Raw genomic sequence first — 19,517 nt, 5'->3', positions numbered from 1 at the left:
TACAAAATATTTCTTTTTGTTTTTAATTTGCTAGGGACTAACAAAGCTTAAGTTGGCGGGTGTGATAAGTACCCAATAATGTATATTCTTGATACTTAAATCCTTAGTTTTATCACTTTATGTTTAGTTAAATTAGTACTTTATTTGATATTGCACGTAGAGTAGTTTATTTTATTTTATATGAAAATCGCGTAACAAGAGGGTTTTAAAGCTTAAATCCAAGCCGGAGGCATCCAAGACTCAAGATGTTCAAGAATGGAGCCACCAGGGCCCACGAACGAAGAGTCGAAGATCCGTCGGGTGGCCAAGACCATTGGAAGCCAAGCCAGAAGCTGAAAATTCAAGAATTTCGAGGCCGGTATCGGTACACAAAGTGTTGTATCGATACCCGTTTGCAAGCAGATACCAGTCAGTTCGTAGACTTTGGGTATCGATACAATATTACTTGTATCGATACCGTGCGAGTGGCTATGATGGCCCAGTCAAAGCTACTTGGTATCGATACACCCAATGATGTATCGATACTAAAGGTCTACATCAAAAGAAAATCGTTCTATAGCAAAGGTCGAAAGCGTCGCCAAAGAACCCAAAACCATCGGTAGAGACCTGTTTAAGTTATACCAATGGTTGGAGAACCGTCGGCCAAACCGTTGCAATATATCCGTCGCTGTAAAGGTATAGCGACGATTTTGACGAGCGTTGGTCTAGATTTTTTTTTCTAGTAATGGTTTCTTTAGCGACGCTTATAACCGTTGCTAAAGGCAATTTTTTTTTTAAAAACCAACCACTGTGTGAAGTAAGTAAGCCTCCACGTGGCGCTGAATGTCGCCCACGTGATGCTAATATGGCACCCGTATGGCAGCAAAATAATTTTGCTCCTCCTGGTTATCGAACAGCCGACCTCGCGTGTACGCGCTTGAGCGCGAACCAATTAAGCTAGCCCATAACTTGTACAAATTCATACACCTTTTAATATTTATATTATACTAATTGGATTTTTTAAATCGTTTTTTTAAAAATCCAGTTTATATACTATACAAATACCACAAAAAAAAGAAGAAGTAAGAATAGCCCTAACAAAAGCAATGGTATCTATCATCATAATTGTGTCACAGTCGAGTGGCTACAACGTTCAAATACAACACAAAACTTAGTTTGTTATGAATTACACTGAACGTATAGATTTTAAATGTTATTACAAACTCAATTTTTACAATTGTCAATCTAAACCGTTGGGATTTCACGTCTCGCTAATTCCATCTCTATCACCAAAATTGAAGATTATCTGATTTCAACGACCACGTGATCAGACCACATTTGATGCATCCCGAGGCATTAAAGTATTACTAGAATATTGCAAGACCAGACCCCCACCTAAGTCTTTTTTCGATCGGAATCATCTATCTTTTACATTCCATATTAAGGAGTAAAATTAGTACCAAGAATTAAGTTAATCGGGTATCGTTACACACTTATCGGACAGAAAAACTCATTTTAATAATGAAATTGTGTATCGATAAAGAAATTTTCTAAACACAATCGAGCCAAATTTGTATGAGAACAATTTAATCAACATGGAAAATAAAATCAATGGCCTTGATCATTAGTTCGGGTTTGAAAAACCGATCGCATGAAAGAAAATTAGTTTTGGCTGTGTAAAATTCTACTAACAATTAATGAAAACCGTCGCTATAGTCCAGTTTATAGTAACAGTTATAGGAAACGTTGCTATAGTCCAGGTTTTAGTAACGGTTAATGAAAACCGTCGCTATAGCGTTATAATCTACTAACGGTTACATAAAACCATCGCTATGGTCCTGTTTCTAGTAACGTTTTGCAAATCGTTACTATACACCATCTATACTGACGGTTTTTTCAATTGTTGCGAAAAAAACCGTTGGGAGATCCTAAATTTCTTGTAGTGATAAAAAATAAGGAAAATATTTAGAGCGGTGAATGGCCGGGCACCCTGTGTCTGCCTCTTTGGAGAGAGAGAGAGAGAGAGAGAGAGAGGGGCAAAGATGGGAATAAACTGGAAGCTTTTTTTTTTGCTAAGCTGATACAAGAGGAATAAAGTGGAAGCTGTTGTGTAGTGTAGATACCTGGACGAGTGAGAGCTGAAAGTAAGGAAGTACGTAACATATATAGAAACCTTTGTATTGCTATTTATAGACTTTGTTTTTCTTACAGGATGGTAGATGACAGTGGAGTCACTGTAAGGAGCCTGCCGGTGATTGAGTTTGCCGGTGACTGATGGATAAACCTTAAGGCGACTTTGTGTCTAAATCTCTGACAACTGGTGCCAAATTTTATTGTCGGTGTCGATAGAGTTTTGAGACTCACTATTAGCATTTAGAGATAAGTTCGCCTCTTTGTGTTTTTATGATATCGTTAGTGTTTTAGATTTCTTTGGATAGAAATCTATGCAAGTGCCGGATGATTTTTAACAAATGCAATTTGTTCTTCTGTTAAAAAAAATTAAAAAGTCACTCCAGTACGTGCCAGTCCCAATTTTAAATGAAGACTTTTTTAAAATTTAAACTACAGTAAAAAAAAAAATTCATCGACGAAGAAGAAAATTTATTGCAACAGAGCCGGGCCGAGGGCCCGAACATCATTTGAAGCTACAGAACGTAACCATGGGAGAAAGTCCTCTCCCTCCACGTAGTCGTCCTATCATCCAACGGAGCATGTTTAGTCACAGAATGAGCTATCTTGTTGCAGTCTCGTTGCACATATATGTGAAAAAGACAAGAATAAAAAAGAGAAGTAAGTTGAATGCAATCAAGAATTTAATGATATCTGATCGAGTTGATTTTTGCATAATTGTTCTACTCGATGAGTTTTAAGAAGTGAACGTTTCCGATCGTTAAAGTAAGACCAAAGCGGGCCCTGCAAAGCCAGGACAGCACGGCCCCTCAGTCTGCGGAACGGGGCCTAATAGGGTCACCAACCTTATACCCTTTTCTTTTTCTTTTTTCAAATCTTCTACCAACCTTACTCCTCCAATGAATGACATCATGCAAGTTCATCCTTTTTTTTTACACTACGTACAGTAATTTTTTTTTCTTGAGGAAGATTTTTTTTTTTATTGCAATAGAGCGATGCCGAGGACCCGAACATCATTTGAAGCTACAGAATGTAACCATGGGAGAAAGTCCTCCCTCCAGGTAGTCGTCCTAGCATCTCACAGAGCATCCACAGAATGGACTGTCCTGTTACAGTCTCATTTCACAATTCACGTACATGTGAAAGAAGACAAGAATAAAAAAGAGAAGTAAGTTGAATGCAATCCAAGACGATCGAGTCACAGTCCGTAAACACAGTACTTCTCTCCAGCACGCGCTTGAACTACTTATTTTGCATCACCTTCCACTATGATTCGGGAGAAAACATAGCCTTGAAGTTCTTCATAGCTGCTCCAATTATAGTTCCACCATGTTCTCCCAGTTCCTTTAATCCTTAAAGTGGTCTTTTTAAATCTCCTAGTTGAATAATTTCCAAAATATTATACTTGAGATGAGCGTGTGAAATTCAAAAGTGGTCTTTTTAAATCTCCTAGTTGAATAATTTCCAAAATATTATACTTGAGATGTGCGTGCGAAATTCAAAAAAAAAAAAAAAAACTCATTCAATCCTGTGGGCAAAATAAATATATGGAAAAAAAAACCCTCACCTAATTCCATATTGCCTTAGGAGAGTTTTGTCAAAATTTCGACTCTACAGAAGTTAGATTTTTTGAAATCAGGATTTGCGAGTATCAATTATGATATATCTCAAACCAATATTTGAGCAGTTTTGTAATTGTTGGACTAATAGAGTCCCCACTTAAATAAATTGTCTACTCTACCTGTCCAATATAACTTACTCACTTCCTACCTCACTTTAAAAAGCCCATGCAAAGGTAGAGAAAAGAAATAAAAAAAAGACAATAATTTACAGATTAATTATCAACCCTCTTGAAGTAATATCAACTTAAAATGGAAAAACAATGGTAATTACTGTAATTGGAAAGTAGAGTGTATATATTACCATAACAGCACACAGCAGGTCAAAGTATAACTTAAGGAAATATTCTCTTAATCGGACGGCTATGATCTTAGCTTGATGGCAATCAATGGCTGTAGAGGTGCTCATGTTTGTATGCGTAGACAAAAATCGCTCTGTTTTATAATGTAGATAGTAGCATATTTGGGAGATATATGGACATTGGAATATCAAGATTATTTCCGGGTGCCAGATCTTATGATATCGTCTTGCGAATTTAATTGCAAGTATAAAATATCATATTTTGTACTTTTGACCACACGTTTTCAAGTAATACGGCAGGGAAGTATTAGTGGACATATATATATGGCTGCTGATTTTATCACTTTTTTTTTGTTTACGCCACTTCCCTGCAAGTGTATTTTTGGTGCAAAAATACACTTGTAGAGGAGTGGCGTTAACAAAAAAGATAGTGGCAAAATCATTTCCCATATATTCTTAATTTCTTGAGGAGGACATATGGCCTAGATTAATTTCCGACTCAGTCAAGCAAATTTGGTCTAAAATATATATAAAATTGAAGTACAAATATCTACTCCATATATTAGTCGAGGATAACGGCGCAGTGTGAAAAATGAGAACAAGAAAACGCATGACATTTTGAAGGATTAGATGACGAATGGGGTCACCAACCTTGCCCTTTTCTTTTCTTTTCTCTTTTTAAATCAGCTTTTACAACCTTTACGCCATAACACTATTATTAATTACTAAAAATTGAGATCTCTTGCGGGTTTGACATAACTATATTAATTAAGTACTAAAAGTATTGAGATCTCTTGCGGGTTCGACATAAAAATTGAGATGTCTTGCGGGTTTGACATAACTCTAATTAATTAGTCTCATTAATGACCGAGTGGTATAAGTCAAATCTACCCCTGTATCAAATTTTTTAATGGAATTTTTAGGCCGGCCCAAAAACTTAGGCTCGGTCTTCATTTAGTTCTGTACAATTATTTGTATTTTTTATTTCAATCTTGCCCCTTCACGCGCATCAGCGCACAGAACTAGAGAGCATCTAGTATAGAAAAATTATCCAATGCTCCATGAGCACTGGTGCACCATTAAAACATTGTTTAAATTTTAAAAAGTCATATCTTTTGTTGTAGATATTCATTTTTAAAAAAAAATTATATTTTTGGAACCTACTCGACGATATTTACTAAACAAGATCCACGTATTGAATATGAAATTATGAAATATTAAAAAAATACCATTTGCTATGAGAAAATTCTATAAGAACTGTTTCTATGAGAATTGTCTATGAGAACTATTTCTATGAGAACTGTCCCAATGAAAACTGTTTCGGACAAAAATACCCTTAGTTATATGAACTGGCTATGAGAACTGTCAATTCTCATAGTCAGTTCTATGAGAACTGCCAGTTTTCATAGTCACTTCGATGAGAATTGGCTATGAGAAGTGACTGTTCTCATAGAGAACTAGCTTTGTGAACTGGTTATGAGAACTGGGCTATGTGAACTGGCTTTGTGAACTGAAAAATACACAGTTCACATAGTCTTACCACACACTAAAATACACAGTTTTCATAAAATATATATAGTTCTCATAGAAAATATATGGTTCTAATAGACAGTTCTCATAAATAATACACAGTTCTCATAGAAAAATACACAGTTCTCATAGAAAAATACTCAATTCTCATAGACAGTTCTCATGAATAACACACAGTTTTCATAGAAAAATACACAATTTTTATAGAAAATACACACACGAAAAAAAATTGAACAACAATAAAAGGTAATCAAAATCAAATATAGTTATAAATGTTCTAAGGGGAACTGTGTATTTTTCGTGTAATTGAATTTTTAGTTAGTTTTATTTGCGCCAAAGCCTTGCTATACACTGATTACAATTCAATTGCTCAAATAACTTTGGAGAAAAATACCTTTGGCTATGAGAATTGTCAATTCTTATAGTTAGTTTTATAAGAACTGCTCGGTTATGTGAACTGAGCTATGAGAACTGAAAAATACATAGTTCAAATAACCTCAACACACACTAAAATACATAGTTCTTATAAAAAATACACAATTCTCTTAGAAAATATATAATTCTTATAAAATATTCTTATGGATAATACACAGTTCTCATAGAAAAATACACAGTTTCTATAGAAAAAACACAATTCTCATAGAAAATACACAGTTCTCATAGAAAATACACAGTTCTCATAGAAAATACACAGTTCTCATACACAGTTCTCACAGAAAAAACACAATTCTCATAAAAAATACTCAGTTCTCATAGACAATTTTCATAGAAAAATACACAGTTCTCATAGAAAAATATACAGTTCTCATAGAAAAATACACAATTCTCATAGAAAAAATACACACAATTCACATAATTCACTAAAATACACATTGCCCCAACACACATAATTCACTACGCAATTCATATAGCCCAAATACATAAGAAATACACAGTTCACATAGCTCCAACACCCTAAAATTCATAGTTCACATAACCCCAAATACACACTAAACAACATAGTCAATAATAAAATCGATCAGATAATAAAACTCATTAGAGAAACAGTACAAAGACCTATATTTTCACATCAAAAACAAAAATTAAACAAAAACAAATTACATGTTGGAGATGCTTTTGTTAGGCTCCATTTGTTTTGATACAAATTATTTTCACATCAAAAATTCTTTTTCATTAACAGTACAAGGTTTAAGTTGGACAAACTGAAAATACGTTGTTGAAGTTGGGATTTGTGTTATACCATGGGGTTTCAAACTGAAAATGCACAGTTCACATAGTCTTACTACATACTAAAATACACAATTCTCATAAAAAATTATATAGTTCTCATAGAAAATACACGGTTCTAATAGACAGCTTTTATGGACAATACACAGTTCTCATAGAAAAATACACAATTCTCATAAAAAAATACACAGTTCTCATGAACAACACACAGTTCTCATAAAAAAATAGACAGTTCTCATAAACTGTTCACATAGAAAACTACAGAGTTCACATGGTCTATCGCACAGTTAACATAATCAAGAAATACCGAATTCGCATAATCATACCATACACTAAAATATATAGTTCACATAGCTCCAACACTCGCACACGAAATCAAACTCTACACATACAAACAAACAAATTTTTATACTAACAGCAAAATGTTAATTATGAAGGTGTCAAAACAGTTCTCATATAAAATTTACAGTTCTTATGGATAATACACAGTTTTCATAGAAAATACACACACGAACAAAAATTGAAAAAAAAAATCAAAATCAAATATGAGAGGTTGAAATACATAGATCTGACATTTTATAAAAAAACATCTACAAAAAGTAAATGGTGAACTGAGAGAATCGAGAAAGACCTCTATGGTATTAATTTGGTAATTTCCCCCTTTACCTTTATTTGTAATTTTCTAAACATCATTCGTTCATAAAGCTGCATCGTGCAAATGCAAAAATTGAATTTCACCAGGAAACTTCGTTTGCTGTTTCTTCCACTTCTTCCTCGAGAATTCAACAAGAAATCGAACTCTTTATACACCATACTGTGTAGCCGCAGGCTTGCCGGGAGTCAAAGAGCCCCATTAACCTTCAGGATCCCTACATCACAAGCAAGATCCAGCGATCGTTGCTCTACGAGAAAGATCCTCAAATCGCAGATTGATCACTCGTTTGAAATCGTCGACTTGTTCGACGGCGGCACGAACGCGAATTTTCGTCGGAGAGGAGATAGCGGCGGTGGTCGGCATTGCTCCATCCGTGGAAGGATAGGCGTTGGTGAGAGAGAGAGAGAGAGAGAGAGAGAGAGAGAGAGAGAGAGAGTATAACGTCGATCTACAGTCTGCTGTGGATTTCGGGCAAAACTGTCATTAAATAACATAACCGAGCCTAACTAGGTTCAGTAAAAAGTATTAGGGTTGGGATGAAACCAAACCTAAAAAGTAGGACTGGCCTATAATTTTCTAAATTTTTTACTAGCTCTGTATTACTTATGTAGTTTGGTTATAAAAATTCACAACTATTAAACACTCCATGTTTTATGAACTGATTTTTACGGGTTATAAAATTCGTTGTTAGTAAGATTGAGCAGGATAACAATGGGTAGTGCCCAACTCTATGCAAGGCGTTGGGTATTAGAAAGCAAATAAATGATTCATCTCTATGAAGTCGCATCAACGAATCCCACAGAGGCTAAAAACTCCAAATCTTTGTGCCACTAGAGGGTTTGTCTGGTCATTAATTTCAGGGCCTCAGAATTAGTCGAAATAAATGATGAGAAGTACCCATCTCGATCTCTAATTAAATATAGATCGTTTTTATTTTATTTTTTAAAATTTAGATTCATCTAAAGAATATTAAGGCATAAATTAGTTACAAGAACAAGAGAAGAACACATGTACCTATGACCTACCTAATTTTTTTATTTGCACATAATCTTTTTGTAGCCGACCAAAAAAAAAAAAAATCCCTCTCCTTGTAGCCAGGCAAAAAAAGGATAAAAACCTTTCACCGACCTAATGATAAGCCCTCGATAGTGTATATAAATGGGCTTATCGATACCAATTTTGTCCCTCTTTCGTGCATAACTTACTTTAATTAGATGATATTGCGCGGAGTTGGTGTTTTTGGCCCTTACAGATTAAAAGTGAAAAACAAGGCATTTTAAACGCCAAGGAAAACAACCCAAGATCATCCAAAGAACCAAGACCATGTGGTACCCCGCCACCAAGTCCCAAGGAGCTTTTAAAGAAGTGTCGAAGAGTGTTCGAGATGTCAAATGGGTTGTTAGAGGAAGAAACCAATTCGGAAGTTTTCTGCCAGCGATGTACCGGTACCGCGAATCTGTGGTACCTGTACACCTCGGACAGATTTGGTCCAAAATGCTGAGAAACAAGACCTGTACTAGTACCGGGGTTTCATGGTACCGGTACAACCTGGGAAAAATCTGTGTTTTTGTACCCGATTGCACTTTGACTTGGGGGTATTTTGGACCTTTGTAACCCGACTTTGAGGGCCTATAATTACTTTCTAACCTCATTTTAGTAGGTTATCTCCCATTTTACACTTTCTCTCTCTACCTCCCTCTTCTCCTCTTCTCTCTAGTTCTCCTTCTCTCTTCAAAAGAGAAAGGATTTCAAGGGTTTTGAGGCTTTTGTCCTTCATTAAACTTGTAAGTACTCTGGTTCTTTACATTAATCTAGCTTTTATTTTCATTTTTGTGAATGTTATTGTATCTCTTTTCATTTTCCTTCATGTTTACACCCACTAAGGGTGAGTAGTGATCAAGGCTTGGTCATGGGGTGATTTCTACCCCATGACTTGGGTAGTTTAATGGCTTCTCTCATTTCTTGTGCTTAATGTGGTTTGTGAATGGATTAAGTTCATTTTTATGTAACAAAACCTAGGGTTGTTAATCTCTTTGATTGTGTGTAGGCAAGGACTTGATCTCTTGCCACATATAATGCTTGGAGCTATGTCACTCTAAGTGTTTGCCAAAATGCCTCAAAGAACTTGTTAAGCTATAATCTTTGGTCTAAACCTAGAGATGTTAACTTCTTTGATTGGGTGTAGACAAGCCTTTTGGCACACCCAATGCTTAGAACCATGGCTCTCTTTGTGTTCGATAAAATGCATAAACGAGTTTTCATCCATTTCCAAACCCCGTTGTATGAGTTAAACTTGATTTTCATGGTTAAATCTTTCGAGTGGGATCAAATGACAATGACTCTCATTTGAGTTATCGAAGAGAAGCATTGAACGGCCTAAGTTATGGGCGGAATGAACCCCTAGACCTTGCCGCTTTTAATTTCTAGTCAATCTTCATTTTCAATTACGTTAGGAGGTAGAGAGAATTCCACCACTCAAAAGTTGGCCGTCTCAACGCCAAATCTAAAGGTTGGTAGTCCTAACGCTAAAAACCCTTCGTAAAGCAAACCTTTTGGCCTAGCTCTATTGGCTCCCTGTGGATTCGACCTCGGACTTCCGAGTTTATTATGCTATAACTGACCTAGCCCTACGCTTGGGGCGCTCTTTATTACGACGCACTTTGTTCGAGCAAGCATTTTTGGCGCCGTTGCCAGGGAATCAATTGGTAGCTTACTTGGAGGTATTGCTTTACACCGCACTGTAAGTATTCCCATCTTTTTTTTTTAATTTATACTTTTATCTTTGTAGTAGAATGGCAACCGCCAGTGTTTTAGTGCTAAGCCGAGCATGCTTCAAGTGTTGCCCCCTTTTCATGGCTTAGCCTCTGAAAATCCATGTGCGCACATCATAGAACTTGAAGAGCTTTGCATGAATAATAAAGTGGCTTTATTTCAGATATTTCCATCATCTTTGAAAGATAGGGCTAAGAGTTGGTTTGATTCATTGAACCCAGGATCAATAGTTACATGGCAAGCTATGGAAAATCAGTTTTTCAAAAAGTTTTCCCCAATTCATGAGACTCATACTGCTACATGAAATCGTAAATTTTTATCAACTTGATGAAGAGCCTTTTGCATGTTGTTGGTGGCGGTTTAGATATCCCATACTCTATTGGTCACAGCATTGCTGTGAAACAAGGCACCTTATTCCCATTTTCTATAAGAGTTTAAATTCTACAACGCGTCAGCTTGTAGATAAGATGTTTGATGGTGTATTTTCGGATAAAATCGCTAATGAAAATTGGGATTACTTTAATCAATTGGCCAAAAATTCTGAATCTTGGATTTATGATGTCAATGTTGAAGAGGCCAACTTAAATGTTGAGGAAGAGGAAATAGAGCCGCTTATCATTATTGAAGAGCTTGGTTTAGATTTGAAAAAAACCTCAAAGTTAGGATGCCCTGATGAGTTTAATGTCCAATGTTCTCCTCATGAGAATTCTGTAGATGTTGTCGGCACTCTTGTTGAGTCTTCACCATTCCAAGATTTTGTGGGAGTGGAACTAATTGATTTTCTTGGTGTTGATGACTTTGATTTGGTTTACCATCCTTACATTGTAGATTTTTTCAACAGTCTGAAAATCAATCTAGTTTGGAATGCGCACCTGGTTGAACTTAAATTTTTAAAACGAATTCGGCAATTGCGCTACTCAAAGTATCTTATTTTGTGGTATGGCCGAATTCAATTTTTGACCAAGATTTTAGAGTGGAGTGATGTGCTCATGGTAATAGCTCTTGATGACATATTCAATGTTCGAAATCCATGTTTGGCTGAAAATGTTTGAACTTGGCATTTTTTTTTCTTTCTTTTTCTCTTTTGATGGTCTGGTATAGCCACCTGTCTCTAGTTCCAAGTTGTTGTATGACTCATTCTACGGCACTTTGAGTGAGAGATGGGGAGAAAAGTAGTACCCGTGCAATCGCGTGAAGATTTGGTGGATTTAATTTTACTTGTCAATTTTTGGACTTGGCTAACATAGCAAGTTGGTACTAATGTTGTTTGTCTCCAAGTAGGTAGTTGGTTCTAAAGTTTTTTGCAGGAGTAAGCCTTGGAAGAAGTTCCGATGACGAAAGGAGACAATGGCACAAAACCCTCAAACTTGGTCGAGGTATAAGGTGGTTGACATTCCACCACGTCGGTACTTTCGTTCTATCCCTCTTTTTACTTTTCTGTCCTTTTGCATTGAGGACACTGCATATTTCAAGTTGGGGGGTATAGATTATGCTTTTAGTTTACGTTCTTGATTTTGCAAAAAATTAAAATTAAAATTTTTTGTGCAATTTTTCCTTGTAATAAGTGAATTCAAGTGCTAGATACTTAGATTATGCTCAATTTTCCCTAATAATGGCATGAGTCGTGCACCCCGTCGAATTTGATTATGTGTTGAATTCATGTGCAAGCATGCATATATATGAACTTTGTTGAACAAATTGAGCTCCAAGTTGTGTCGAGTAGTATGCATCGCCTAGAGTTGAAGTTCGTTTTGAAGCATCCCATGCTTGTTTGTCTCTTTTTCCGCACTTGCGTAAATAATATCTGTTTGTTCATATTTGAGTAGTTTAGATATCTTTTATGCATCATATGGGAGTTGATTGGCGTACGTAGGAAATGATACAAGGCAATTTTTGCGTGATAAAACCACAAATGTGTCCCCTCGTTCCAAATTGTTGAACCGTAGTCCGAGTCTCCGTTTTTGTTCAAACTTAGGTAACCGGATGTTTGGAGGGTTGTGTGTGTAAGGTCCATATTTTGGCACTTCCCATGACAAAAATCTCTTTTGATTTGTAGCTCGTTAGTTGAGTTGTAATTTATTGTGTTTCCTTTCTAGAGCATTTGTTTTAGGAAGTATATTGTGTAATTGAGAAGTAGAGATTATTAAGGCAATTAGAGTATAATGAAATCAAGGTGTCAAGAGGATTTCGTGCAATCAACAGCTTGATAAGGAAATGCATTGGAAGGAAATCATCGGAATTTCGTTATTATGGGAGACTTTATTGAAAGGGGATCAACGGAAGCAGCATTAGAAAAACATGGGCACATGCAACGTTTTTTGTTGCTCGAGCAACTCTAGACAAGCCTTCACGTATGACTGAGCAACTTGGTAGATTTTATTCAACTATTTATAGACGGCTCTTTTGGGTTTTCTGGGTCACAAATAGGAGAGCTGATTCCCTCTGCCTTCAACACTGAGACAATACCGAAAGGAGAGTGGAGATTATCTCTTGGAGTAACACATGATCCGGTGATCATCAATCTTTCTGAAAAACCCCAAGAGTTCTTTTCAACATTATTTCAACTACTTGAAATATTCTTCCGGTGGATTCTGGAAGTATATCGGAGGACTTGTGGATTCAAGGCGTGCGGCAATTAACCACTTGGTGCGGTGTACATTGATTCGGCAACTCGATCTTCAGTCAGTCGGTGAGGATTCACGGTTGTTTTAGTTAAGATCGTTTATTAACTGCACAATGATTATTTTTAATGGTTTGATTTCCTCCCGTGGTTTTTACCCTTTGTAAGGGGTTTTCCATGTATATCTGTGTGTTCATCGTTTATTATTTTACAATTCCTATTATTCTGCTTCTTGAGTATTTAGATAGCAAAAAAAGGAATTTTCATTTGGTATCAGAGCAGGTCGCTCATTATTTTTTGGTTTTCTTCCTAGAGCGGATCTATAGCAATAATGAACATGAACAATAACATGAATCATCCGTCGAGTCGCACACCTATTTTGGATAGTGAAAATTTTGACTACTGGAAATCTAGAATAAAGGCTATCATGAGGTCTGTGGATGAGGAAATTTGAAATTCTTGCATCGGAGGGTATAGCCATCCCACAAAAAAAGTATAAGAAAAACAAGTCCCTAAATTTACTGCTGAACTGTCTCGCGAGGAAAAGGCTGCTTTACAGGATAATAATCGTGCCTTGGACATTTTATTTAGTGCTATTGATGTTAATGAGCATCGTAAGATTGCAAAAGAAGCGTGGGATATTTTAGTAACTTGTCATGAAGGAACGGATGTTGTTAAACAATCTAAGTTACAGAGACTCACTATTGAATTTGAGATAATTAGAATGCAAGAGGATGAAACTTTTAATGAATTCTACTCTAAATTGATCGCTATCGTCAATAGTTGCGAAACCCTCGGTGAGCCTATTCCTCCTTTTAGGGTGATTAAGAAAATATTGAGATCCTTGCCTGAACGGTTTAAGACAAAGGTCACTATGCTTGAGGGCAAACGTAAACTCAATGAAAAATCTGTTGAAGAAGTGGTAGATATTCTCCAAACTTATGAAGCTGATATGTTGCAACCCGAGTCTCTAAAATCTAAAGTTAAACCATCGATTGCTTTTGCAAGCTCTCAAAGCGAGTCTAGGGAATCAGATTGTGATGATGAGTATGACCTTGAAGCTTTGGATATATTTACCAAAAACTTCAAACAATTTTTTAAAAAGAAAATGACTAAAGGTGATGGGAATAAGAAATTTGAAAACAAAAGAAAAAGTGAGTCTTCTAGTGGTAAAGAAAAGAAGGGGACTAAAGGACCACCGAGTGGGTCAAAGTGTTATGAGTGTCAAGGGTATGGTCACTTAGCGCATGAATGCATTAACAAATTGAAGAAAAAGACTAATTTCAAGGCCAACATAACCTGGGATGACGATAGTGAATCTAACAATTCTGAGGAAGAACAAGTAGATAACACAAACTTTATGGCCTTTGGGGCTTCTTTACAGTCGAACCTTAGTGATCATGAATCCTTAGATGATAGTGAGAATGAGGGAAGTGATGAAGAGTTTAGTTTTGATGAGCTAAAACAATCCTACAATATGCTGTTTAAGGAGAGTATTAAGATTAATGAGTCAAATTTGAAAATGGCTGAGAATTATAACAATTCTAACAAGGAGTTAGTGACAGCTAAAAAACAAGTGGAAGAGTTGCAAGGTTTTTTGAGCAATGTCACTAGTGAGAAAGAAAAGTTGAGTAAGGAGGTTGAGAGTCTTCGAGAAAAGAACAAAGTCTTGACTGATTTAAACGCTGCGTCGGAAGATAAAATAGAGTCATTAAATATTGAAATTGATAATGCTAATATTCTATTTGAGCATTTGAATACAGGTTCCAAGAAGTTAGACGAAATTCTTAATGTTCAAAGGCCAACGAGTGACAAAACAAGGCTTGGATTTTATGAAGCTTCGTCCTCAAAAATAGTCGGAGGTAAACCATATGCGTTGGAATCAAAGAAGGTAATGCCGAAACCCCATAGTATTGAAACGGCTAAAAATGTGATTGGAATGGTATATAGTATTAGACATGACAATTTTGCTAAATTTATTCCAACATGTCACTATTGTCAAGTTAAGGATCATATTAGGCCAAATTGCTTTAAATTGCATGGCTATCCCACCACTAAACATTCTTATGCCACTAACAAAAAAGGGTCTTGTGATAACTTTGCCCCTAGGTGGAACAATGGACAAATGCCTAGACCTGTTGGATATAATGATGACCACACTATAAACATGAATCCTAGACATATATCTATCGGTCAGAGCGAGAGCTCGCAGGTGAAGACCAGACCCATATGGGTTAGGAGACGTGATTTGCATTGTCTTGCTACTAATACGGTTTCTAAGGCTAGAAAGATTAACATGTGGAATCTCAATGGTGGTTATTCGTGTCATATGTCTAGCGATACATTTGGTCGGGGTATGCCTCATTGATTGAGTGTTTTTTCCTTTTTCCTGTTTTACTTAATTAGTAGTGCTATGTTTTATTTCTCAGTTGAGTAATCTATTATTATTGTTTTTGTGTGTCTTTACTCCTAGTTTTTGTTGAGTTTTAAAGAAAATCCAAAAACATTCATATATACAAAAATTCTTTAAAAAAAGTTTTGGGGCTATAAGCATGTTTTTCAAGGATGAGTAGTCAGCCATGGGACTCAAATAGATGCACATTTTTTAGAATGCATGTACATTTCTTGCTAATTCCACTCATGAGATATATTTGGATATTAGTTGCACCATGCCTCATGACTCTATGATCACCACGATTACACATTAGGATTAGAGAGATTATTCAGATTGGATAGTTGGTTCTCTTGTCCATGAGTATGTCTCATTTTGTTTCCTCGGTGATTGACCTTTTGGCATCTTGGTTGGATACAATGCTCTCTTGGTTCTGTTACAAAAAAAAACCATATAAGAAAGACAAAAGTCTATTTGTGAGATCTTAATGCTTATCCGGGCATTCATCGAGTACCGGACAATTGGGGTGAGGTACTCTCCCTCTGAGCGTTCGTGTCACAAAATGGATAGACTTTGTGAAGGCATCCATGTTGGACCACTCGCTTAGTAACCGGGGATTGGGTATGAGGTACTCTTATTCCCAATATTTGTATCAAACGGCAATGGGGTAAAAATACTAAAACACATGTATTTGTTTGGAAGATTCAATAAAAAATGATATGGCAAAATACTCATTGGTTGAGGGGGAGTATTTAATTGTTGACGGGGAGTTTGTTAGGCCTTGGGATGTCATTCGTATCATCATGTCTGGTTTGACTTCGTAGGAGGAAGGGAGGTTGCCATTCTCATAGAACACGAGAAATCTTGTATCCGAAGATTGTGGTCTTAATATTTCTGACGTGTCACACACCCACTATTGTCATAGTCTCATATTGCATGTTGTACTTAATTTCAAATTTCTTCATGCTTGGAATACATACAAGTTTACTCATGCATTTCAAAAACTTGTAGTGACATTTATTGATTCTCATGGTTGAGTATTCATCTCTGCATCCATGTGTTTGTCTTCCCCGGACTTTTTTTTAAAAAACAAACAGAGTCTTTTTAGTCCATGTGTTTGTCTTCCCCGAACTCTGCTTATTTAAAAGCAAAATGCTTCGTTTTGAGTTCAATTATTATATCTCACGGGCAAGTCTTTCATGACCAAGATGAGGGTGCTCCTCGCTCAATCTCGCTCTTCTCCGTAGTTCATATTTATTTCAACTTAAACTGGTTTAAAATTTTCAATGGCTGTTATTATCTCTTGCTTCAGTGTTTTAAACGTTGCTCTTTTATGTGTGCTCTTCTGTTGTCATTCCGTGACAAAAAGGGGGAGGAATTTATTGCTTTTGCAGGTTGAATGTGTTTTGTCATGGAAGTGCCAAAGGGGGAGATTGTAAGGTCCATATTTTGGCACTTCCCATGACAAAAATCTCTTTTGATTTGTAGCTCGTTAGTTGAGTTGTAATTTATTGTGTTTCCTTTCTAGAGCATTTGTTTTAGGAAGTATATTGTGTAATTGAGAAGTAGAGATTATTAAGGCAATTAGAGTATAATGAAATCAAGGTGTCAAGAGGATTTCGTGCAATCAACAGCTTGATAAGGAAATCATCGGAATTTCGTCATTATGGGAGACTTTATGGAAAGGGGATCAACGGAAGCAGCATTAGAAAAACATGGGCACATGCAACGTTTTTGGTTGCTCGAGCAACTCCGGACAAGCCTTCACGTATGATTGAGCAACTTGGTAGATTTTATTCAACTATTTATAGACGGCTCTTTTGGGTTTTCTGGGTCACAAATAGGAGAGCTGATTCCCTCTGCCTTCAACACTGAGACAATACCGAAAGGAGAGTGGAGATTATCTTTTGGAGTAACACATGATCCGGTGATCATCAATCTTTCTGAAAAACTCCAAGAGTTCTTTTCAACATTATTTCAACTACTTGAAATATTCTTCCGGTGGATTTTGAAAGTATATCGGAGGACTTGTGGATTCAAGGCGTGCGGCAATTAACCACTTGGTGCGGTGTACGTGGATTCGGCAACTCGATCTTCAGTCAGTCGGTGAGGTTTCACGGTTGTTTTAGTTAAGATAGTTTTGTAACTGCACAATGATTATTTTTAGTGGTTTGATTTCCTCCCGTGGTTTTTAGCCTTTTTAAGGAGTTTTCCACGTATATCTGTGTGTTCATCGTTTATTATTTTACAATTCCTATTATTCTGCTTCTTGAGTATTTAGATAGCAAAAAAAGGAATTTTCAGTGTGAAATTGTGTTTCAATGATCTAAGGTGGTTTGGGGTGGTGTGAATGTGATAGAAGTGGTTGGGATGCAAAAGGGCGAAGAATTGATATGTGATTCCCTATCTCTCCTCTCCCACTACAAAGGTAAAGCCCCAAATTTTTATCTTCCTCTCCAAAGCTCTTGAAATTGCCCCTTAAGCTCCCTCACTACAAAGCTCACCTCAAATGACCTTATTCTTCAAAGAAAAATCAAAGAAATGCTATGAAAGAGCAAACTCTAATTCAAAAGAGGGGTGACTATTATGATGAGAGGATTGATTAGACCGCCAGGCTAGCATATATTTTGGATGAGAAAGAGTCCAATGAGGAGGGGGAGCTTGAGGCTCAATATTGTGAGGAGCCGGATGAGGAGGAGGACGACTAAGTGTGGTGGAGTCGGTGGCAGTAGTTTTGGTATGATTAATCTAGTAATTTTCTTTATTTCTGCTTTGTAACTTTGTTTGGTGTTTGGTCGGCATGTGGCTGTGGTTGGGTAGTTTAGGGGATGGTAGTGGCCAAGGGTAGTTGAAACCAAGCTGAAATTTTTATGGCCACTACCTTTTTGTCTCCCTTTTTCTTGGCACCAAAGTCATTATAAGCTACTAAAGTCCTTAGTTGATTCTAATGTACGCTCTTCTAACTCCGTTTGATGCATGATCGATATTGAATACTAATCTAGTATGAAATTTTCGTTAGCTTAGTTTGTTTGTGAATAATTATTTAACTCTTTTTGCTCGGCGCTCTTTTGATTAGCATGCATAGCTTTTTGTTTCCTGCTATTGCGATTCTTGCTAGCGCTTATCATGGGATGTTCTAGTTTATTCCTTTGTGCAAGTTCCTATCCGAGTACGTTCTCTTGAGTCCTGGAATTGAAATTCAAGGAGGATGTGTGTTGCTTGGCCGTTGGCATGATTTGTTCACTTTAGTTCATTGTATGCACGTACGTGGGTTGCATGTAATTGAGTTCGAAGGGGTGTTGATTGTGGACTCTTGCCATATCCTAAGTTAAGCATAATTTCGTATCTTGTTTCGGGGGAAAATTGCATAGTTTAGTTATATACTTTTTGTTTAAGTTTGCTAGGGACTAGCAAAGTCCAAGTTGGGGGGTGTGATAAGCCCTCGATAGTGTATATAAATGGGCTTATTGATACCAATTTTGTCCCTCTTTCGTGCATAACTTACTTTAATTAGATGATATTGCGCGGAGTTGGTGGTTTTGGCCCTTACAGGTTAAAAGTGAAAAACAAGGCATTTTAAACGCCAAGGAAAACAACCCGGGATCATCCAAAGAACCAAGACCATGTGGCACCACACCACCAAGTCCCAAGGAGCTTTTAAAGAGGTGTCGAAGAGTGTTCGGGATGTCAAAGGGGTCGTTAGAGGAAGAAAACAATTCGGAAGTTTTCTGCAGCGATGTACCGGTACCGAGAATCTGTGGTACCTGTACACCTCGGACAGATTTGGTCCAAAATGCTGAGAAACAAGACCTGTACCGGTACCGGGGTTTCATGGTACCGGTACAACTTGGGAAAATCTGCGTTTTTGTACCCGACTGCACTTTGACTTGGGGGTATTTTGGACCTTTGTAACCCGACTTTGAGGGCCTATAAATACTTTCTAACCTCATTTTAGTAGGTTATCTCCCATTTTACACTTTCTCTCTCTACCTCCCTCTTCTCCTCTTCTCTCTAGTTCTCCTTCTCTCTTCAAAGGAGCAAGGATTTCAAGGGTTTTGAGGCTTTTGTCCTTCATTAAACTTGTAAGTACTCTGGTTCTTTACATTAATCTAGCTTTTATTTTCATTTTTGTGAATGTTTTTGTATCTCTCTTCATTTCCCTTCATGTTTACACCCACTAAGGGTGAGTAGTGATCAAGGCTTGGTCATAGGGTGATTTCTACCCCATGACTTGGGTAGTTTAATGGCTTCTCTCATTTCTTGTGCTTAATGTGGTTTGTGAATGGATTAAG

The sequence above is a fragment of the Rhododendron vialii genome, chromosome 2a, assembly GCF_030253575.1.
Source record: "Rhododendron vialii isolate Sample 1 chromosome 2a, ASM3025357v1".
In the NCBI taxonomy this organism is placed as follows: Eukaryota; Viridiplantae; Streptophyta; class Magnoliopsida; order Ericales; family Ericaceae; genus Rhododendron; species Rhododendron vialii.
Note: the sequence above shows the minus strand (reverse complement) of the source record.